The sequence below is a fragment of the Chiloscyllium punctatum genome, chromosome 36 (assembly GCF_047496795.1).
Source record: "Chiloscyllium punctatum isolate Juve2018m chromosome 36, sChiPun1.3, whole genome shotgun sequence".
In the NCBI taxonomy this organism is placed as follows: domain Eukaryota; kingdom Metazoa; phylum Chordata; class Chondrichthyes; order Orectolobiformes; family Hemiscylliidae; genus Chiloscyllium; species Chiloscyllium punctatum.
Genome location: NC_092774.1, coordinates 70,982,664 through 71,006,692, shown reverse-complemented (window position 1 = coordinate 71,006,692; position 24,029 = coordinate 70,982,664). Strand labels below are relative to the sequence as shown.

Genomic DNA, 24,029 nt, shown 5'->3' with positions numbered 1-24,029 from the left:
CACAAATTCAAATCCCATCATGGCTGTTGGTGGAATTTATGTTCAACTAATAAAAAGATCTGGAAGTGAAAGTTTATCTCGTTCCTGGCAACCAGGAAACAGTTATTCACTAAAATAATGACTTGCAGATATTGGAGATCAGCAACAAAAGGCAAAATTGCTGGGGAAACGCAGCAGGTCTGGCAGCATCTGTGGGGAGAAACCAGTTAATGTTTTGAATGCAGCCAAGTTTTGAAGGACCATTGGACTCAAAGCAGTAACACTGTTGTCTCTTCATAGATGCTACCAGAACTGTTGTGTTTCTCCAGAAACTGTCCTTTTTAAGACACGAAATCTGTCATTCATGAACTCTGCATGCATGTATGCATGTGCGCGCGCGCGCCAAGCACACACACCTTGTGACTCCAGACCTATTATAATGTGGTTGACTCTCAACTGCCTTCTGGCATGTAGCCACAATTACTCTGTCCAAGGGCCACGAGGGACAATGAGCAAATGTTGGATGTGCTCGCAATCATCACATCCCACAAAATATTTTCTCATAACTGAAAAAAAAACATAGATTAATGAAGGACAGCCAAAACAAACTGCTATGGGAAAGTCTTGCCCAACTAACGTGATTTGCTTGTAGTTATATTTTTAAAAATCCTCTTCAGAGAAGACATTTATTACACCACTGTTGGAATACTGCATGCAATTCTGGGCTCTCTGCTACAGGAAGGAGGTTGTGAAACTTGAAACGGTTCAGAAAACATTTACAAGGATGCTGCCAGGATTGGAGAGTTTGAGCTACAGGAAGATGATGAATCGACTAGGGTCATTTTCCCTGAAGTTTTGAAGGGTGAGGGGTGACTTTATAGATATTTATAAAATCATGAGGGCATGAATAGGGTAAATAGGAAAGGCCTTTTACCTGGGGAAGGAGAGTCCAGAACTAGATTGCACAAGTTGAAAGTGATTCCAAATGGAGTTTAATACAGCGAAATATGATGATCTTACATTTTGTATAGTCAAATCAAGGTAGGATTTACATGGTGAAAGGTAGGACCTTGAGTGTAGTTGAACAGAGGGATTTTGAAGTTCAGGTTTTGGCACACTGGACTTCATCGGTGATGGTATTCAATATAAGATACCAAATTAGAGGAGAGATATGCACCAAATATTAACGTCTGCCAACAAGCACCAAATCTGTTTCATATGCAGTATCTTGAACCAAGAGAACTCGGGTTGCGGGTTATTAGGTCCTAGAAAATGGAGTCGTGGCTAGACAGGCTGGTGAAAAAGGCTTCTGGCATGCTTGCTTTCATTGGTCAGAGCATTGAGCACAGGAGTTGGGACGTCTTGTTGCAGCTGTCACACATGCCACACAACAACGATAGGCGTGGAGCTGCCCCCCTCTGACTGGCTGTCCGTTTGAATATCTGAGGAAAGATTAGACCCACCTGCCTGTGTTTGGCTCATATGTACTTCTCCAAGTAATTTTAAACATTGCAACATTACCTGCATCCCCCACTTCCTCTGACAGTTCATTCCACACACGAACTACCTTCAATGTAAAAAATGTTGCCCACCCCCGTGCTTTTTAAATCTTCACCCTCACATCTTAAAAATATACTCCCAAATTTTGAACTCCCCTACCCTTCGGGAAAAGACAGTCGTTGAGACCATAAGTCATAGGAGTGGAAGTAAGTCCATTCGGCCCATTGAGTCCACACCGCCATTCAATCATGGCTGATGGGCATTTGTACTCCACTTACCCGCATTCTCCTCGTAACCCTTAATTCTTTGTGACATCAAGAATTTATCAATCTCTGCCTTGAAGACATTTAGCGTCCCGGCCTCCACTGCACTCTGTGGCAATGCATCCCACAGGCCCACCACTCTCTGGCTGAAGAAATGTCTCCGTATTTCTGTTCTGAATTTACCCCCTCTAATTCTAAGGCTATGTCCACGGGTCCTAATCTCCTCGCCTAACGGAAACAATTTCCTATCATCCTCCCTTTCCAAGCCATGTATTATCTTATAAGTCACTATTAGATCTCCCCTTAATCTTCTAAAGTCCAATGAATACAATCCCAGGATCCTCAACCATTCCTCGTATGTTAGACCTACCATTCCAGGGATCATCCGAGTGAATCTCCGCTGGACACACTCCAGTGCCAGTATGTCCTTCCTGAGGTGTGGGGACCAAAACTGGACACAGTACTCCAAATGGGGCCTAACCAGACCTTTATAAAGTCTCAGAGCACAACGGTGTTTTATATTCCAACCCTCTTGAGATAAATGACAACATTGCATTCGCTTTCTTAATCACCAACTCAACCTGCATGTTTACCTTTATATAATCCTCGACTAGCACTCCCAGATCCGTTTGTACTTTGGCTTGATGAATTTTCTCACCGTTTAGAATGTAGTCAATCCTTGTATTCTTTTTTCCAAAGTGCAAGACCTCGCATTGTTCACATTGAATTTCATCAGCCAATTCCTGGATCACTCTCCCAAACTGTCTAGATCCTTCTGCAGCCTCCCCACTTCCTCAGTACTACCTGCCTGTCCACCTAACTTCGTATCATCGGCAAACGTCGTTAGAATTCCCCCAGTCCCTTCATCCAGATCATTAATATATAATGTGAACTGCTGCGGCCCCAACACTGAACCATGCAGGTCACCGCTTGTCGCTGGCTGCCATTCCGAAAAAGAACCTTTTATCCCAACTGTCTGCCTTCTGTCACACAGCCAATCCTCAATCCATACCAGTAGCTCAGCTCGAACACCGTGGGCCCTTACCTTGCTCAGCAGCCTCCCGTGTGGCATCTTATCAAAGGCCTTTTGGAAGTCTCGATAGACCACATCCACTGGGTTTCCCTGGTCTAACCTACTTGTCACCTCTTCAAAGAATTCCAACAGATTCGCTCTTCCAAGAATTTAGAAACCTCATCCTTAATGATGGATTCTAGAATTTTACCAACAAACGAAGTTAGGCTAATTGGCCTATAATTTTCCATCTTTTGTCTTGATCCTTTCTTGAACAAAGGGGTTACAACAGCGATCTTCCAATCATCCGGGACTTTCCCTGATTCCAGTGACTTTTGAAAGAACTCAACCAACGCCTCCACTATTTCCTCAGCCACCTCCCTCAGAACTCTAGGATGTAGCCCATCGGGGCCAGGAGATTTATCAATTTTAAGACCTTTTAGCTTTTCTAGCACTTTCTATTTTGTAATGGCAACCATACTCAACTCAGCCCCCCGACTCCCTTTAATTGTTGGGATATTACTCATGTCTTCCACTTTGAAGACTGACGCAAAGTACTTATTAAGATCTCCTGCTATTTCCTTATCTCCCATCACTAGGCTTCCAGCATCAGTTTGAAGATGCCCAATGTCTACTTTTGCCTGTCGTTTGTTTCTTGTATATTCGAAGAAACTTTTGCTATCATTTCTAATATTACTGGCTAGCCTACCTTCATGTTTGATCCTCTCCTTCCTTATTTCTTTCTTTGTTATCCTCTGTTTGTTTTTGTAGCCTTCCCAATCTTCTGATTTCCCAGTGCTCTTGGCCACTTTATAGGATCTCTCTTTTTTTCTTTAATACATTTCCTGACTTCCTTTATCTAATCCCTCCCTGGATAATCTTTCTTTTCATGGGGATGAACCTCTGTACAGCGTCCTCAATTATACCCACAATCTCCTGCCATTTTTGCTCTACTATCTTCCCCGCTAGGCTCTGCTTCCAGTCTATTTTCATCAGTTCCTCTCTCAGGCCCTCATAATTCCCTGAATTTAACTGTTACACCATTACATCCGATTTTGCCTTCTCTCTTTCAAACTGCAGACTGAACTCTACCATATTATGATTGCTGCTTCCTAAGTGTTCCCGTACTTTAAGATTTTTTATAAAGTCTGTTTCATTACGTAGCACTAGGACCAGAATAGCCTGCTCCCTTTTGGGCTCCATGACAAGCTGTTCCAAAAAGCCATTCTGTAAGCATTCCATGAATTCCCTTTCTTTGGATCCATTGACAACATTATTTACCCAGTCCACCTGCATATTGAAGCCTCCCATGATAACCGTGACCTTGCCTTTCTGACATACCTTCTCTATTTCCCGGTACATGTAGCGCCCCTCGTCCTGACCTCTGTTAGGAGGCTGTACATAACTCCCATTATGTTTATTTTGCTTTGTAGTTCCTCATTTCCACCCACACAGACTCCACATCATCCGACGCTACGTCATTTAGTGCCATAGATTTAATTTTGTTCTTAACTAACAAGGCAACCCCGCCCCCTCTGTCCACCTCCCTGTGTTTTTGATAAGTTGAAAATCCTTGGATGATTAACTGCCAGTCCTGACCCCCTTGGAACCACGTCTCTGTGATGCCTATCACATCAGAATCATTCACGATGATCTGTGCCATTAGCTCATCTGCTTTGTTACGAATGCGACGAGCATTCAGGTAAAGTGCCTTAATGCTAACTTTCTTATCATTAGAGATATTGGAAGTCATAAGATGTCCTAAGTTATCCTTCCTTTTTGCTGCATTCCCAGTATGTCTCAAGTTTAAATCCGCCTGCACACATGCTATTCTGCTGCTTATCTTTCCATTTAACTCAAGACTCCTGGCCACCTTCACTTTCCCTTGCCCTCAACTCAGGAGTTTAAAGTCCTACTTTATTCAACTTATCTTTGTCCCTCATGACTTCATAAACCTCCATAACCTCCACCCTCACCCTTCTACACTCCAGCCTATGCCGTCTATAAATCATTCTGGCAAAACCATAGTTAAAAATGTGAGCTTTAAGAATTGACTGAGAGGGCAGTGAAGATTCAACCAGCTGACAGTGATCTGAATCACATGCAGATCAGATCAGGTTCGGACACCAGGAAACCAGCTGAGTTTTTACAACAAACCACAACGATTTCATCATGAGACTCTTAATTCCAGATTTATATTGAATTCAGATTCCACCATCTGCCGTGGCAGGTTTTGAACCCAGGTCCCCAGAACATTACCTGGGTGAATAGTCTGGTGACAATAAAGTCAGCCATCACCTCCCCTAAACACATTGGCTCATTGTGTTTAGAGGTAACAAAGGAGCAAGAGGTTTCAGCAGTTGCTAAGTTGTTGATATTACACAAGAGAACATCAGCACTCTCAGTAATGGCACATACTGAAACCAGAAATCTGTATCAAAGGTAAGGGCTCGGGAACCATAAGAAATAGGAACAGGAAAATGCCATTCAACCCGTTGAGCCTGCTCCTCCATTCAATAGGATTGTGGCTGATCTGACATTCTCCACATGCACTTTCCTGCCCTTTTCCTGAAACTGTTCGTCCCCCAACTGATCACGAATCTATTGATCCTAGTTTTAAATGTGACATGAAGGCTGTCAACAGAGTTACTGGGATGGGGGAGTGGGGTGACGGGTGGCGGGGGAAGCTCAGGTCGACCTTGGGGACTAAAACAATGGCTTCACACTTCACAATATTTAACGAAGGGAATGTTTACGGTTATCCAATACTGGAAATCGGGCAGGCATTCAGATGAAATTATTGGTAAATTATGAATGACAGAGGAGTTGGGAGAGAAGTGGTGTTCAGGCACAGTTGGATATCATCAGTATAGATGCCAACACCAGCAGCAACGGTTAAACAAATCAGAACGGAAGACGCTAAAAAGCAGAACCTCCCAGAGGATAGAGTAATGCTGGAGAGGGTCAGTACTGTCATTAACCCTGATCAAGGCTGTCCGCAGGTCGACGAGGGAATGTTCATCCATGTCACCGTTACAAAGGATGTCAAATATGACCTTGGTCAGAACTGCTTCAGGGGCGGAAACCAGAATCGAGGGCTTTAAACACAGAATTCTGGAAAAGATGGGAATGGCTAATTCAACAATGATACATCCAAACCAACACTTCCATTGGTGCGATAATAATAGAAGTGTTTTGGTTCTCGAAGGTTCTCAGCAATACTGAGAAAGAGCAACAAAATTAACACAAGAAATACTGCTATTGCTACAATGTGCCTGCTCCCAATTGGGGCCCATCTGGTGTTCAATTAACTGTCTATAAGGGGTAATATTGGAAAGGAATGAAGCAGTTCATAGCTCTAAGAGGGGAGACACAGACTCCTTGATACAGACACACAAGGGGTGGGAGTAGGCCAGTCGGCCCTTCGAGCCTGCTGCAACATTCCATAAGATCATGGCTGATCTGAATTCAACCTCAACTCTACATTCCTACATATCTCCGACAATCTTTCATCCACTTGGTTATCAAGAACCTATCTACCTCTGCCTTAAAGATTCTGAATCCACTGCCTTCTGAGGAAAACACACAACCATCAGAGAGAAAAGTAATCATCCTCATTTCTGCCTTCTACTTTTAATATATGACCATCTAGTTCCAGATATTAAGATAGGGATACAAGCTGCATTCAAATGACACCAGTATAGTAAACTATCTCAGAGTGCTTCACGCGAACACAATGAGAATTCCTTTAAAAATCACAAAAACGGAGCAAAGAATAGACAGGTGACCAAAAATTTGGTCAAAGGGGCAGGTTTAGGGCAACCTTTCAAACAGGTTCAATTTCCCAGACATCAGAAGACAAAGACATAAACAGCAAACAGAAAATGGCAAACAATGGAAAACAAAAGTGTAGACGTGATGTCACAGGATGAGTAATCCAGGGAACATGAGTTCAAATCCCACCACAGCAAGAGGTGAGGTGACATGTGAATAATTCAATTCACAAACGTGGAACACAAAGTTAGTCTCAATATGGTATTGATGGCACAGACGTCAATTGTCATAAAAAACAACGTTCACCAATGTCCTTTCAGGAGGGAAACTGCCATCCTTAACTGGTCTGGTTTACATGTGACTCCAGACCCACAGTAATGTGGTTGACTCTTAAACTGCCCTCTGAATTGGCACAAGCAAGACACCTTGCAATTAGGGATGGATAACAAACGTCAACCTTGTGAAAGTGTCAGAACAGAAATTGCTGGAGAATCTCAGCCAGTCTGGCAACCCTGATGGAGAGTGTGTGAGAGAGAGAAAGAAACAGGGTCAATATCCTGGCCTGAGTCCAGAACAGTTGTGAAGAAGGGTCACAACACTTGAAATGCTAACTCTGCTTCTCTCTTCACATGTGCTGCCAGGCCTATTGAGTTTCTCCAGCAATTTATGTATTTTGGTGTTTCAGATCTCCAGCATCCACAGTTCATTCTGAGACTGACTTAGGGAAGCTCCAATCCCATAAAAGGGTAAAGCAGAAGGGCTGGAATTACTCAGCAAGTCTGGCACCAGCTATGGAGATAAAAACAGTTCTTCGGGTTATTGGATGATCTTACATCAGGGACAATTTTTTGGGGAAGCTGCAATAGTAAAAGGCACTGGTGTAACTTCAACATCTGGGAGAACTCTCTTAGCCTTGGGGGTCACGCTGACTCAGCATTCTGGTCCTGCTCATTACCTGTTAAATTCTCTATTTGTTTTTCTTGTTATACTTCTACATGGTTGACACATTCCTATGTTTTAAAATGAAATTCCAGCAGACAGGAATTTTCCATGTAAGTAATCATACATTAGAGGGTTTGGAACGTGAATGTAACTTTTAAACAGAAAGTATTTATTCATGCATGGGGTGTGGGCATCGCTGACAAGGCCAGCATTTTTATCCATCCTTAACCACCCTGTTGTTGGTTGGAAAAGTGAATGAAGGTGTCTGAGATTGTCTTGATCAGCACAGAAATCTCAAAGATGGGTGTGCTCAGGTCGAAGTATCCTCACTCCCACAGCCAATTCTGCATTCATTGCAATTACAGAAACCATATAAAACTTCCAAGACAAGTACAACATGGGAATACAATCAGAATAAAGCTTCTTCTACTCTTAAATTGAAAGTGAAGCGACCTCAACGCTCTCCCCAACAAACACTGTCAAGACAGTAACAGCATTGGGTTAGACACAGAGTAAAATGTCCTCTACTCTTCCCCATTCATACAGTCCCAGGACAATGACAGCAGAGGGTTAAATAAACAGTAGAGCTTCTTCCATTATGACTGACACTTAGTCCGCTCTACACCAATCCTCAAGGAAAATTCAGAACAGAGACTATTATCTGGTACTGAATGCACACATCCTAATGGGAATGACAGCGACAGAAAATCATGTAGTGAAACACAGATAAAACACACACAATGTGCAGCAAGACTAGGCTTTTATTGGGATCAAACACATTTGAATGACAGGAGACATAGTCCCTGCAATGATCCGAATGTGAGCTGAAAAACATTCGCACGTGAACAATATTCTCTGGGAATGCAATGTCCACCTCACCGCTGTCTGGTCAGTTCCTCTGCTCTCGTTCAGGGCTGAGTTGCGGCTGACCACATTGTGGCGTGGGGTCAAGAGGTTATCGAGTTAAGGTCAACTTGGATTGAGGGCATCCTGTGTCATGCCAGTGATGTCGAGTGTCTCTGATTTACTCAACTTATAATCGGGGACACGGGGATGTCAGGCTGGGTTTGTATCCGTTTAAGCTTAGAAGAAACAGATGATATGATGGAGCTGTATAACATCTGGAGAAGATTTAACAATGTAAATGTAATGTCCACTCATTTCTAGCCGGAGACTCACCTCTCATTTGACATAGGAGAGTTTTGTTTTTCTCTCAAGTGTTCCCGAGTCTTTGAAATTCACTTCTTTCGAGAGCAGCATGTGGTGGTGGTACGGCATCAGAGACCTGGGTTTGACCCCACCCTCGAGCCGACTTTCTGTGTGGAGGTTTCACATTCTCCCTTTGTGTCTGCGTGGGTTTCCTCTGGTGCTCTGGCCTCCTTCCACAATCCAAAAGATGTGCAGGTGCGGGTAGATTAACCATGAGAGTTGCTGCGTTACAGGAATAGGGGAACAAACTGGGTTTGGGTGGGACAGTCAGTCAATGTTGACTCAATGGGCTGAATGGCCTACTTGCATGCAATTGACCTATATCAATCAACAGTATACACTTGCTTTATGGTTACCGACATCCAATTAGATTATTGGTTTTAGTAATTTCATCTATCTTACCTTATCGTATTCAACCAACTACAGCATCTAGAAACTTGCCCAATTACAATATCGAATATCTACAGAGTACTTTTTCTTTTTGTAACGACCATTTGGACCGAAGGGTCTGTTTCTATGCTGTCTATCTCTCCGACTCTATGACTGACGTGTGACCTCTTCATTGCTGTTAAAGTTCCTTATTTGTCCCTACATAGTCATGGTTTTACTTTATCGAATACCTTCCTGGCTTTTTGCAGTTAACACCCTATATCCTGCCCTCGTCAACACTTTCCCTTCCAATTCTGTGCTAACGATTTCATGAAAACACTCAGAGTGTGGTGAGACTGTGGAACTCACTACCATAGTGAATACTTGGGGTGAAAGACATTACAACTAAGGGTAAGCAACCCAATACAAATGAGTTTTGCCGTCACCAGATTCACAACACAGTGAAATTAAAACATGCAATGTCCCTCAATTTCTCAACTGTTCCTAACCAGACTTGATGAAGAACAGGAGAAAGTGAGGACTGCAGATGCTGGAGATCAGAGCTGATAATGTGTTGCTGGAAAAGCGCAGCAGGTCAGGCAGCATCCAAGGAGCAGGAGAATCGACGTTTCGGGCATCAGCCCTTCTTCAGGCATCAGCCATTCTGAAGAAGGGCTGATGCCCAAAACGTCGATTCTCCTGCTCATTTGATGAAGAACAGATCTTGCACAATATAATTTAAACAAAAACCAACATTATAAATACGCCACCTTTGCTAGGACAAAGTTAAACAAGATAATCTAATTAACAGCAATGATTTAAATCCTTTGATCAAGTCCCTCACCATCTCAGAGACAGAGACTTAAGCGGCAAATTAAGAAAGATTTTTTTTTTAAAACTTACCAGTTCAAACAAACAGTTTTCAACAATGGATTGCGAAGCCTTTGGGCAATCCTTGGACTATGAGCTTTTCACAGACACGTAACTGTAAATCTATTTTCAAAGTCACTGCTAAATGTATATCGACACCCCAAAGTATTTAGCCATTTCTTACAGGCTGGGACTCATTCCCAGAAAGAGCCAACAATTCTTTAACTGGACAGTAGAACTTAGGGAGAACAGCTCCTGGGCTCAACAAGCAGCAACGCCCAATGGAAGCAAAGTTGGCGACGGGGCTGGGCGGGGTAAGGGCATAAAACAAAAAAAGCCCACTGAATCTCCCACTGCACACACACTGTCAGAATGCACAGGGGCTCAGTCCTGGGAGTGACACACAGCAGTTTCACCAAGAGAATCAGATTGTTGTGATCACTTGTGCGCCCGCTGATGCTTCTGCAAGTTGTAGGATGATAAGAACCTCCACCCGTACTAGGACAGGTGGACCCGCTGGTGCCTCAGCTTGGCGGAGGAATTGCTGAAGCCCTTTCTGCACGAGTGGCAGGAGAACAGCCTCTCCCCGCTGGTGCTTCTGCAGGTGGGAGAAATTGCTGAAGCCCTTCCCACACTCGGGACAGGAGAACATCCTCTCCCCAGTGTGACTTCACCGAGAAATGTCCAGGTCAGACGGAAAACAGAAGCCCTTCCCACACTCGCCAATCTTCCACGGTTTCTCCACAGGACAGGAGCCTTATACAGACGTGTGTACAGCCCCTCCCCACAATCCCTCAAAATTTCTCAACTGTTCCTAACTAGACTTGATGAACAGATCTTGCACACGAGAATCATAATTTTAACAAAAACAAACAATTATGAATACCACAGATTTACTCGGGCACATCACCGTAAATTTAATTTCAAAGTCACTGCTGAATGCGAATGGACACTCTGAAGTATTCAGCTATTTCTTACAGACTGGGGCTCATTCCCAGACAGAGCCAACAATTCTTTAACTGGACAGAAAAAAAGAGAACAGCTCCTGGGCTCAACGAACAGCAGTGCCCACTGGAAGCAACGTTGCGGGATGGGGGCACGAGGGCATAAAACAAAAAATACCAGCCGATTTTCCCACTATAATTACTATCCTGGCAGGGGAACAGTCCTGGCAGTGACCCACAGCGGCTTCACCAGCAGAATCAGATTGTTGGGAGCACTGGTGTGCCCGCTGTTGCTTCTGCAAGGAGCAGAATGATGAGAGCCTCCGCCTGCACTCGGGGCAGGTGAACGACCTCTCCCCTGTGTGGACCCGCTGGTGCCTCAGCAGGTGGGAGGAATTTCTGAAGCCCTTTCTGCTCTCAGAGCAGGAGAACGGCCTCACCCAATGTAGACCCGCTGGTGCATCAGCAGGGCAGAGGCATCTTTGAAGGCCTGTCCGCACTTGGACCAGCTGAAGGGCTTCTCCACCATGTGGACCCATCGGTGGGTCAGCAGGACGGCGGAATAGATGACGGCCTTCCTGCATTCGGGGCAGGCGAATGGCCTCTCCCCAGTGTGGTGCCTCTGCAGAACATAGGAACTGCTGAAGGCCTTCCCGCACTTGGGACACCTGAAGTGCCTCTCCCTAATGTGGACCCGCTGATGGCTCAGCAGGTGGGAAGAATTGCTAAAGCCCTTTCCGCACTCAGGGCAGGAGAACAGACTCTCCCCGGTGTGACTGTGCCCATGAGTCTCCAGGTCAGATGGGAAATGGAAGCCTTTCCCACAGTCGCCACACTTCCACGGTTTCTCTACGGGGCGGGATTCCTTGGGTTTCTCCATGACCAAAGCTTCAGCTGCACACAAACGCGTGTACAGCACCTCCCTGCCATGAGTTCTGCCTCCCAGTCGGTATAACCTTTTCTGGCTCCACAATCAGAGTGCTGCAACAGTAGGGTCCCTCTTCCAGTCTCACTGATGCTGAAAACGTTCTGAAACAGGAACCAAAAAGCTTGGTTCCTTCTCACAGAATCATAGACGAAAATTATTATAATCCCGATGGATTCAGTGACTGCCAGACATTGACGTGAAATTGAGGACTGCAAATGCTGGAGAGTCAGAGTCAAAGTGAAATGCTGGAAAAACACAGCAGATCAGACAGCATCAGAGGAGTAGCAGAGTCAATGTTTCAGACAAAGCTCTTCATCTATTGATTTTGAAACTTACGTCTTCAGATCTTCAAATAATCTGTGAAAGGAAATTACAAAAGTCATCACTGTCAGTCCAGGTTAGAAATTCCAAAGAAGCAATTCTACTTTCCGCAGAACATTCTTTTCTTTTTCCACAAAATTGAAAGCACCATCCCACCCCCTCTCACCCCTCTATTCTCACTCCGCTCAAACTAATTCTCCAGACGGGACTGATTCAGGATCTTACAGAGACCGAAAAGTGAACACATCAAGATAGACACCTCTGAATTTTGGATCCCTCCACCTGAAAGTTAGTATCTTTCACGACATCTCGGAGTGAGTAAGTCTGACTTTGGGAAGCAAAAGAAAAGTGTCAATTAAGGATGAACATTCAATGCAGCCTCTTGAGAGACAACCAGACATGAAATGGTCAACATCTGGGGAGGTGGACGTGGGGAAATGGGGGAAATTAGAAATCAAGACATTGGCACCGACACCAGACAGAAACTGAACATACAGACATGGAAAACATTACGGCTTAGCCAGAGTCATAGAGATACACAGAACAAAAACAGGTCCTTCGGTCCAACTCATCCGTGCCGACCAGATAGCCTAAATTAATCTCGTCTCATTTACCAGCACTTGTCCCATATCCCTCTGAACTCTTCCTATTCATATACCCATCCAGATGTCTTTCAAATCTTATAATTGGACTTGTATCCACCACTTCCTCCGGCAGATTGTGCCTCACACTTGCCTCCCTCACCCCAAACATATTACCCTCCTGTTCTGGATTTCTCCCATCCCTGGGAAATGACCTTGTCTGTTTACCCTATTCATGCCTCTCATGATTCGATAAACGTCTGTATGATCACCCCTCAGCCTCTGGTATAGCTGGGAAAACAGCTCAAGCAAGGCACTGCGTTTACTTTAACCTTCACACTCACCATTCAGCCCAATAAGTTCCCACCGACCATCCAAAGTATAACCCATCCAGACACATTCCTCTTTTCCATTACTGTACATTTCCTCCTGACTAATGCACCTGACCTGCACACCGTGGGCCCATTTCACCTGTACCTGCACATCTTTAGATTTTGGCAGTAAACCAGAGCACCCGGAGGAAACCCACACACACACACGGCAGGGAAAATGGGCAAACTCCACACAGGCAGTTGCCCAAAGGCCGGGATTGAACGCGAGCCCGTGAGGTTGGGAGGCAGCAGTGCTAACCACTGACCCATCGTACTTCCTATGTGTGCTGAAAGAGGTGGGGTCCGTGAACTTTGTGAATTGTACCGCATAGTGGATTGTTGAATCAGGTTAAATCTCACGGGATCTAGGGAGAGCTAACCAACTGGGTACAAAATTTGGAAGCGTGTTGTTGTCGATGCTGGAATCGTACCTGAAAACAACAAATGCTGCAGATCACAGTGGGTCAGGCAGCGCTGTGCTACTCTATGCCTGGACAGTGTGGACGTGGAGATGATGTTTCCACTAGGAGAAGGGTTGAGGATGCCAAGTGATTGAGAGTATTTAAGACAGAGATAGGTTCTTGATTAGTAAGGGGTCAAGGGTTTTGAGGAGAAGGCAGCAGAATGGGATGGAGAAACATATTAGTCATGATCGACTGGTGGAGCAGACTCGATGGGCCAAATGGCCTCATCCTGCTCCTGTGTATTATGGTCTTAAAGCTGGGCAGATAACTTAAGGGGTTCTCACAAACTATTTCAGAATCCTGAAGAGGAGTTGTTGGACTCGACACTTTAACTCTGCTTTCTCTTCACAGATGCTTCCAGTCCTGCTGAGTTTTTCCAGTGCTCTCAGTTTTTGTTTTAGATTTCCAGCATCCACAGTTCTTTGTCTTATTTATCACAATCATTTCTTGCACTTTTCAACTGTCTGGAACTTCACCTCCCTGATCTACAAACTGTTCACTTACCCTAGAAATGTCCACTACGTCCTTATCAGAGTAGATCATTTTGTTGCAAAATTATTGTCCAATTCTGTGACCAAAATAATTGCATTCGTAATTACTTGCACCAGGGACTCTCAATATCTCAGGCAAGCACACAGCCAGATTGTTTCAGACAGTACATTTATGTGATTTGATACAATTCCCTATTCCCTACTTTACCAGGATGTTGCTGGGAATGGAGGGTTTGAGTTAAGAAGAAGCTGGAACATTTTTCCAACGGAGCCTAGCAAGTTGACAGATAACTTTGTAGAGATTTTTAAAATCAGAAGGGGTATAGATAAGGTGTCATTTCCAGCAGGCTCAGAATATTTTATTGCTCCAAAGGGTGTAAAGGGGAGTCAAAGCTTCAGCAGAAATCAAGCAGAGCTGAGAACATCTAGCTCTGTGGGAACAGGGAGACCAGAGGACAGAGAAATCAGGACCTGAAATCCGAGTTTACACCAGACTATCATGTTATCAGTGCTTTCATTTGCAGTGCCTACCCTCTACCTTTAATGAGTTTCTCACTCGACTTGAATGCCACGTAGCCACTCGATATTCCGGATCCAATCCTTGTCATTCTGAAGCCATTTCTCTGTCAGGAGTCTCAGATCACAATTATTCTCTTCAACGTGAGCAGTCAATTATTTCACTTTTGTAACAATGCAGCACACGTTCACATACTGAGCTTTTAGTTTTTTTGTGATGGTGAGAATCCAGTTTTCATTGCTAGCACATTTATTTTCCTTGTCCCTTTCTATCATTCTCTCATGTTTGGTTTCCACATCACTACATTGCTCACTGGCCTTGATTTGGATTGGCCATGCTAAATTGCCCAGTGTCCAGGGATGTGCAGGTGAAGTGGGTTGGCCATGGGAAACGAAGGGTTATAGTTTGAAAGTAATAGAAGGAGTAGGCCATTTGGCCCATCGACCCTGCTCCAACATTCATTAAAATCATGGCGGATCGATCAATCGTCTCAGGTCCTCCTAATTGCATTATCCCAACTACCCTTAATTCCCCTACCACGCAAAAACCCATCCAACAGTTTCTTAATGAAGCTGCCTCGACTGCTTCCTTGAGCACAGAATTCCATATATGGAATTCTCTGGAAAAAGCAGCTCCTCCTCATCTCTGTCCGAAATATACTCCCCCCAAACTTGCAGCCTAGTCTCTCCCACCAGCAGAAAAGACCTGATGGTGCGGTTGGGAGGTGTGTCTGGTTGGTATGAGTTTTGAGGGCTCAGTGTGGACTTGATGGCCTGAATGGCCTGCTTCCACACTGAAGGGATTCCATGACTTACTGCAGTTATATTTGCCCCAGATCACAGCATCATGAATGTCCCATCTTCCACAAATCGAAAGACAATTCACACCCTGCCCTTTGTATGTGTGTTATCTAAATGTTTAATCATTTTTCGTGAATACAGCCCACACCTGCTGCTGCTGCCAGTGACCTTTACAATGCTGATGAAACAATGCAATACCTGCAGTACTGAAAATCGTAAGGCTTCTAACGATACCAGTTACTGATTCACTGCACCTTCTGATTGAAAGCATTGGAAATACAATGTTGGAGCCTGAAAGAAATGAACAGTTTAAAACTAAAACCAACCTAACCCTTCACTAGGCTCCCCGTTCAGCATACTGTACTTACTGCCGGGAAAACTTAAAACACTTCATCCCTACAGTGCAATGAATTCCCACTTTCTAACAAAATCCTGGACGTACTCACTCACCCAGCTGCTATCTCACAAATGGAAGATTTCTGCTCCTCGTAAGGGCAAAACATCTTTGAAAGCTGCTTCTGAAAGTTCACTCTTCACCATGACGCTTCGACTTTCACCAAGTTTCATTAGAGTCATGTAGCATGGAAACAGACCCTTAGTCCAACTCGTCCGTGCCAACCAGATATCCAAAATTAATCTCGACCCATTTGCCAGCATTTGGCCCATAACCCTCTAAACCCTTCCTATTCATATACCCATCCAGATGCCTTTAAATATTGTAATTGTACCAGCCTCCACCATTTCCTCTGGCAGCTCGTTCCATGCACACATCACCCTCTGCATGAAAATGCTGCTCCTCAGATCCCTTTAAAGTCTCCCCCCCCCCCCCCCTCCTCACCTCAAACTTACACTCTCTACTTTAGGACTCCCATATCCTGGGGAAAAGATCTCAGTTATTCACCCTATACATGCCCCTTATAAACTTCGAATGGTCACCGACGCTCCAGGGAATACAGCCCCAGCCTATTCAGCGTCTCACTGTAGCTCAAACCCTCTAACTCTGGCAACAACCTCCTAAATCTTTTCCGAACCCTTTCAAATTTCACAGCACCTTTCCGACAGCAGGGGAACCAGACCTGAGTGCAGTATTCCAAAAGTGGCCTTTCCAATGTCCCGTGCAGCCACAACATTACCTCCAAACTCCTATACTCAGTGTTCTGACCAATAAAGGAAAGCGTACCAAACGACTTCCTTGCTATCCTATCGACTTGCAACTCCACTTTCAAGGAACTATGAGCCTGCTTTCCAAGGTTTCTTTGTTCAGCAACACTCCCCAGGAATTTACCATTAACCACATCGGTCCTGCCCTGATTTGCCACATCAAAATGAAAAGCTCATATTTGTCTAAGTTAAACTCCATCCGCCACTCCTTGGCCCATCGGCTCATCTGATCAATTTTAATTTTTGTCAAACAAATGATCGGCACCACATCGTGGGCCGAAAGGCCTGTTCTGTACTGTATTGTTCCATGTTCTATGTTCTAAACTTTCTTTCCTCTCTTATTCCCTGAAAGCTTCCTCCACTCTCCCTCCATTCTCACTTTGTTGAACCTAATCCCTGCTATCCTCATCCTGAAGGGTTTGGTTCATGCTAATTAACAGGCCCACATTCAAGGGGGATCTAACTGAAACGTACAGAATATTGAAGAGCCTGGACAGAGTGGACATTGGGAAGGGGTTTTCATTGGCAGGAGAGACGAATACCCATGGGCATAGCGTCAGCAGAAAGGGAGAATGGAGATTAGGAGAAATTTCTGGAGCCAGAGAGTGGTGAAACTATGGAATTCATTGTCACAGAAAGCTGTGGAGGCCAGGTCACTGACTATGTTTAACACTGAAATAGAGTATCAAGGGTTGAGAACTGCGGGGAGAAAATGAGAGAATGAGGCTGAGAAACGTTTCAGCAGGATAAATTGGGAGCAGGAGTAGACCACATGGCCTTTCCAGCCTGCACCAGCATTGAACACTTCATAACTGGATATGAATATATCTATATCTAGAGTGGATAGGCTGGAACTTTTCTCACTGGAACACAGGAGATTGAGAGGTGACCTTGTAGAGGATTATAAAATCATGAGGGATACGGATGAGTTGAACAGCAGATGTCCTTTCCCTCAGCTAGGGGTTTCAGGATCAGGGAACAACTATTTTGTGGTGAATAGAGAAAGATTCTATAAAGACAGGACAAGGAGTTTTTATTTAGAGAGTGGTCTGAGTGCGGAATGAATGTCCAGAGGAAGTCATAGAGATGTACAGCACAGAAACAGACTGTTTGGTCCAACTTGTCCATGCCGGCTAACTATCCCAACCCAAACAGCTCACACCTGACAGCACACGGCCCCATATCCCTCCATTCCCTTCCCATACATATACCTAATCAAATGCCTTTTAAATGTTGCAATCAGCCTAGACTTCACCATATCCTCTGGCAGTTCATTCATTAAACGTACCATCCTCTGTGTGAAAAGGTTTTCCCTTAGATCTCTTTTGGATCTTTCCCCTCTAACCCTAAACCCATGCCCTCTCGTTCTGGACTTAAGGGAAAAGACTTTGTCTATTTATCCTATCCATGCCCCTCATGATTTTATACATGTACAGTTACAACGTTTAAAAGACATTTGGATAAGTACATGAATGCGAAAGGTTCGAAGGTTTATGGGCCAAACACTGGTAGCTGGGACAAGTTTAGTTTTAGAACATACTGTTCATACTGAGGGTCTGTTCAGTGCTGTCAGACCCTGTGACTGACCTGTACTGGTCTTAAAACCATTTTATTACCTCCCCACCCCCCCCAGAAAGGTCCACTTCTTTGTCGTTCAAAACTCAGATGAACTTCGCCTTAAATATGTTCAATGACCCCACTTCTGTACTCAATTCCTCTTCGTAATATACCACTTGCCTTGCTCATTGACTGCTGCATCTGCCCAACAACTGGCATTGACTGGTGTGGAGGGACTCTGCGACCCCTTTGTACATCCATACGTCATTCCTGATGAAGGGCTTGTGCCCGAAACATTCATTTTCCTGCTCATCAGATGCTGTCTGACCTGTTGTGCTTTTTCAGTGCCACATTTTTCGATTTCCACCTCTAGTCCTCACTTTCTCCACATTCCAATGTATCACCATTTAAACAATGCACTTTTTTTTTCAAACAGCAAAGGCTATAAATTCACATTGCGCACTGCTCTTGCCATGTGTTTGCCAATTGAGACACAGACCTGGACCAACTCCGGGAAGAGGCAAAACACTGAGTTCTGAACAAAACCCGGAGCACCACTCAAAAGGTCGGCTGTTTACCTTTCCACAGATGCTGCTCGACCGGTTGGCTTTCTGCAGTATTCGCTGTGTTTGTTCTGCACAATTGCTGCTTTCCATTAAAGAACTTCAATCCCTGTCCTCTGGTAACAGACCCGAGTCAATTCAATAGGTTCTTCCGATCATTAACCTATCCATTCCCACCACTTCTTCTCCCATCATTGCCAACAGCCCCTGGAAATCTCAAGTTAACCTTCTTTGCTCGAAAGAGACCATTCCCAAACTTGGGAATGTCTCCACAAAATGGAAATTGCTCATCCCTCGACATGATGCAAGTGTTACAATGGGGAAGAGGTTTTGACAAAATATTGTCAGTTAGCAGGTGGAAAAATGTTCAGGACGTAAAACAGAAATCCCAGTCTCCAGCTTTGTGAATCTTCAGAAACTCTTTGGGAAGCGGAATTACAGGGGAATGAAGAATGAACTGTCCGACTGAGCAGAGACAGTCCAGACACCGTCCCCTTGTTTAAGTTGCTGATTGACTCTGATATTCTGGCGACATGAACTGACCCGAGACATTGAAAGAATTCTCTGCACATCAGGAATTCAAACCCATTCTCGGATCGGGGCCAATGAGAAAATTCGGGAAGAGGCAAAACACTGAAAGGCTCGGAGGGCGATGGCCCCGGTGTAGGAGAGCTCGTTCCTCGTGACATGGATGTACCTGCAGATGGTGGGATCAGGCTGTCCCCATGTCTCCATAATGAATGTCCAAGGCTTTATTATGGAAAAGTAAAACTGATAGAAGACAATGGTAATTCTGGGCGGGGCAATTTGAGTTATGAATTGAATAGTAGCTTCCTCAAAGAGACTGTGCAGGCGAGCACTTGACCTGTTTCTGTGGTGCAATTGGTCAGCGCGTTCGGTTGCTAATCGAGAGGTTGGTGTTTCAAGACCACCCTGGGGCGGAGCTTTTTGTTGTTCTCGCTCCTACCGTTTCCTTGGCTGCGAAGGCGCGCGTTTTTAATGGCGTCATGAAAATGTTTCCCAACGGAAATTTTCTCCACTGAGGAAGCACAGAGGGGTTTCTGAATTGATTGAATTTCTAACGTAAAGGACTGCGGATGCTGAGAGTCCGAGACAGAAAGACAAACGGCTGGAGAAATTCAGCAGGTTTGGCTGTACCTGGATAAGGAAAAAAAAAGAGTTCTCAAAAAGGTTTTCTCTTATTCTCTTTCCACATATGCTGCCGCACCTGCTGAGTTGCTCCTGCAATTTCTGGTTTTGTTTTTAACTGAATGCCCACGTCATCTTTCGGGATGAAACACCCAGACTCACCATTTGCAGATATTTAACCCTTTCAAAACCTGTGAAGTGATTGGATTCAAACAAACTCTGCAATGATTCACTCTTTCTCAGCTCCACAGGCAGAGAGACCTGGGAAATGAAGCTGTCAGTGTTGATCTGCATTGGTGGGCCGCGGGGTGAATGCGATGGATATGAAATCCATTGCGGTTTCCCCACGCAGGTGTGAACCCTGCCGACTACATTTGAGAAACGTCGTGAAAAAGAAAGATAGATAGCTCCACGGTTTTTTAAGATGCAAATCAGTGGAGGAGTTGAAATATTTCAATCACATTGGGAGTGGTCGGGAATCTGCAACCCACTGCCTGTCAGGGTGGAACAAGCAGATACCCACAGAGCTGCTTTTGAGGCAATGAGTCAAGTATTTGGAAATGAGACTAGAACAGTGAGGGGCGTGAAGTCGTGATCGAAGTTAAGCAGGCACCTGAGGACAAAGGTGTTTTATTTGCCAGTCAAACATATTGCTTTACAAAGTTGGGACTGTGGAAGGGAAGCAGTGACGGTGATTATCTTTGGCTGTTCCTCTTGTGAATGTTCCCATTGCTGCACATGTCCGTGTTAACGTCAGAACTCTGCAGCATGGCGGCGTCAGGTACGCACAGTGCCAGGGGCGCAATGGTTGACGCATTTGACTCCAGCTACCTGTTTGAAATACAGCTCACAGCTTCTTCACACACCCCAATTAATCTTTCTTATTGTCCTGAAGCCGGCATACGGTTTGAATTCCTGATCTGCAGGAACAAGACTCTTTTCACTGTCTCACGTCAGTAAATGTCCCTGAGAATATCAGTCACGTCACAGTGCTGTCAGAGGAGGGGAAGCTGAAAGAGACCCACACGCTGCTCATGCGCACATTTCACTTTCTCCAACTCACTGCCGCAACCTCTGCGTTTCCTGGGAGTGGAAAGGGAACAAACACCAAAACCCGGTCTCAGCTTTGTAAATCTTCAAGACATGGGAAAACTGTTCGTCCCTTCGAATCTTCCATCCTGAGCTGACAGCGTTGATTTTAAATGGCTGTCCAGTCAGTGCCGATTCGTTTTGGCTGAAAAAATCTTCCTTATCTCATCCCAGCATTTCTTGCCACAGAGAACTGTGCGGCAGAGTTCATGTATATATTTCCTTGTATGGTATTTTGTAAAAAACATTCGTTTGTTGGTTGTTTGTATAGGGTATTTCAGGTTCATTAGGGCTGTTCAAGTGTGTTGGTAGGTTTGTGGGCTGCCATGATGCTGAGAAGATCGAGTTGTCTGGACATCATTTCACAGATGTCTTTAATGTAAAGTAATGTGCTCGGGTTTCTGCAGACGTTGTGTCTGCTTGTGTCAGTTTGTTGATGTGAAATCGGCACACTGGGTTTATTGGGTCGGCAAAAGTGAGGACTGCAGATGCTGGAAACCAGAGTTGAAATCAGAGTGGTGCTGGAAAAGCACAGCAGGTCAGACAGCTTCCAAGGAGGAGAAAAATCGACGATTCAGGCAAAAGCCCTTCATCAGGAATAGAGGCAGGATGCCTCCAGGGTAGAGAGATAAATTGGGGGTTGCTTGGCCGAAGGTAGTGAAGAGTACATTAGGTGAATGGGGGTGCGGATGGAGGTGACAGATCAGAGAGGAGGGTGGAGCGGATAGGTGGGAAGCGAGATTGGCAGGTAGGACAGGTCATGAGGACAGCGCTGAGCTGGAAGGTTGGAACTGAGGTAAGATGGGGGAGGGGAAATGAGGAAACTGGTGAAGTCCGCATTGATGGCCTGGGGTTGAATTTATCCGAGGGGGAAGATGTGGCGCTCACCCTCCAGGCATCGGGTGGGGAGGGAACGGCGATGGAGGAGGCCCAGGACCTGCATGTCCTCGGTAGTGTGGGAGTGGGGGGTTTGAAATGTTGTTCCAGAGGGCGATGGGGTTGATTGGTGCGGGTGTGCTGGAGAAGTTCGCTCAAGCGCTGTGAATTGACTCTGCGAGGAGTCTCCTATCTCCCCAATGGAGGGGAGACCGCATCAGGAGCAATAGATACAAGAAATGACATTGTTGGATGCACAGGTGAATGCCTTCTCACGACCGTGGCCTGGATTCGATTTCCGGGCAGGAAAGAAATCTTCAGTAGAGGTGTCAACACCTAACCGCAGCTCCCTGGTGGTCTAGTGGTTAGGATTCGGCGTTTTCACCGCCGCTGCCCGGGTTCGATTCCCGGTCAGGGAAACAATTTTCATGGGAGTTGTAGGTTGCCCGTTCTTCTTAAATGCGCTGCACGGTTATTTTTTGATCTTCGTAGTTCCAGGGCGCTGCAGTGTGTCGTGGCTCGTTGAAGTCCTGTTCTGATTCAGATTTGTTTGTATGTGTAGGGATGATTGCTTCAGTCGTTAAGTTCTTGGTTCGCGTGCATTGTTTTCCTGTAGATCCTGTTTTGAATTTACCATTGACTGTTCGCTCTTGTGTGACATCTAGAAATGGCACTTTGTTATTGTTCTCCTCTTTTGTGAATTTTATGCCAGTAAGGATATTGTTAATGGTGTTGTAGGTTTCCTCTAATTTGTTTCATTTTTTGATGACAAAAGTGTCATCGCTGTAGCGGATCCAAAGTTTGGGTTGGATCGTTGAAAGGGCTGTTTGTTCGAGTCTCTGCATTATTGCTTCTGCTAGGAATCCTGACACTGGTGGTTTCATGGGTGTTTCTTTGATTTGTTTGTAGGGCTTGTTATTGAATATGAAGTGGGTGGTAAGGCACAGTTCCACGAGGTTGACAGTGTTATCTTTGCTGATGAAGTTGATGCTGTGTTGGTGTCTTTGGTTGTTCGAGTAGAGTCTTCAGTTTTCTTTGGCCACGTTGATGTTAATGGATGTGAACAGGGCTGTTATGTCAAAGGACAGCATTATTCCATCCTCTTCTATCTTAGTGTCTTTGGTGTTCAGGAATTCTTGGACGGAGTAAATGGAGTGGTGTGAATCTTCGACTTGGTGTTTTAGTCTTCAGTGGAGCCTTTGACTAGTCTGTATATTGCTGTTCCAAGTAGTGAGACTTTGGCGTGAGGGGTCTCCTGAATTGAATTGGAGGAGAACAACAACGAAGTGCCATTCCTAGATGTCACAGTAGAGCGAACAGTCAATGGGGAATTTCAAACTAGCATCTACAGAAAAACAACACACACAAACCAAATACGTAACTGCAGAAGCAATCATCCCAACACCCACAAACGAGGCTGCAATGTCATTATTTCAACGAGCCACTACACACTGCAACACAGCGAAATTATGAAGAACAGAAGAGAAATACATATGTAGTGTATTTAACGAGAACAGGTACCCAAGAAAACCAGTCCGCCGATTTCTCATTGATGCTTCCAAGCTGACTCTCAAAAATTCGGTTTGTTCCTCCATTCTTTCCTGTTTGTTTTTTTGTGGGTTTTGAAAGCTTTCCCAATCCTCTGACTGAGTATTGGAGTTGGGAAGTTATGTTGTGGCTGTAGAGGACATTGGTTGGACCACTTTTGGAATATTGTATGTAATTCTGGTCTCCTTCCTATCAGAAGGATATTGTGAAATTTGAAAGTGTTCTGAAGCACCAATAGGTCCACAGAGGTGACGAGGACCTTCTGCTTCCCTGAGTGTGGGAAGGCCTTCAGTGATTCCTCTGTACTGCTGACGCACCAGTTGGTCCACACCGGGGAAGGCTGTTCTCTGGCCCCAAGTGCGAGATGGCCTTCAGCAGTTCTTCCCACCTGCTGAGACACCAGTGGGTCCACACTGAGGAGAGGCCGTTCTTCTGCCCCGAGTGCAGGGAGGGCTTTGCTCTTTCTTCCGACCTACTGGCCCATTGGTGGGTCCACATGGGGGAGAGATCGTTCAGTTGCCTTAAGGGCAGGAAGGCCTTCAGCAATTCCTCAGCCCTGCGGAGACACTAGTCCGTCCAAACCGGGGAGAAGCCGTTCTCCTTCCCGAGTGTCGGAAGAGCTTTACCCGCTCCTCCACACTGCTGAAGAACCAGCTGATCCACCCGGAGGTGGGTCGGGAGGGTGTTGGCGGAGGGGTGGAGGCCATTCTGCTGCCCTGAGTGCGGGAAGCCCTTCAGCAGTTCCTCCGCC

The 24,029-nt window shown here is 45.2% G+C and overlaps 1 non-coding gene across 1 annotated transcript; it reads left to right on the top strand.

The window, feature by feature from the left end:
* The first annotated feature begins 22,077 nt into the window (after nt 1-22,077).
* trnae-uuc (transfer RNA glutamic acid (anticodon UUC)) lies at nt 22,078-22,149 on the top strand. The gene has a single exon. It is a non-coding gene; the product is annotated as a tRNA-Glu (tRNA).
* The last annotated feature ends 1,880 nt before the right edge of the window (nt 22,150-24,029 follow it).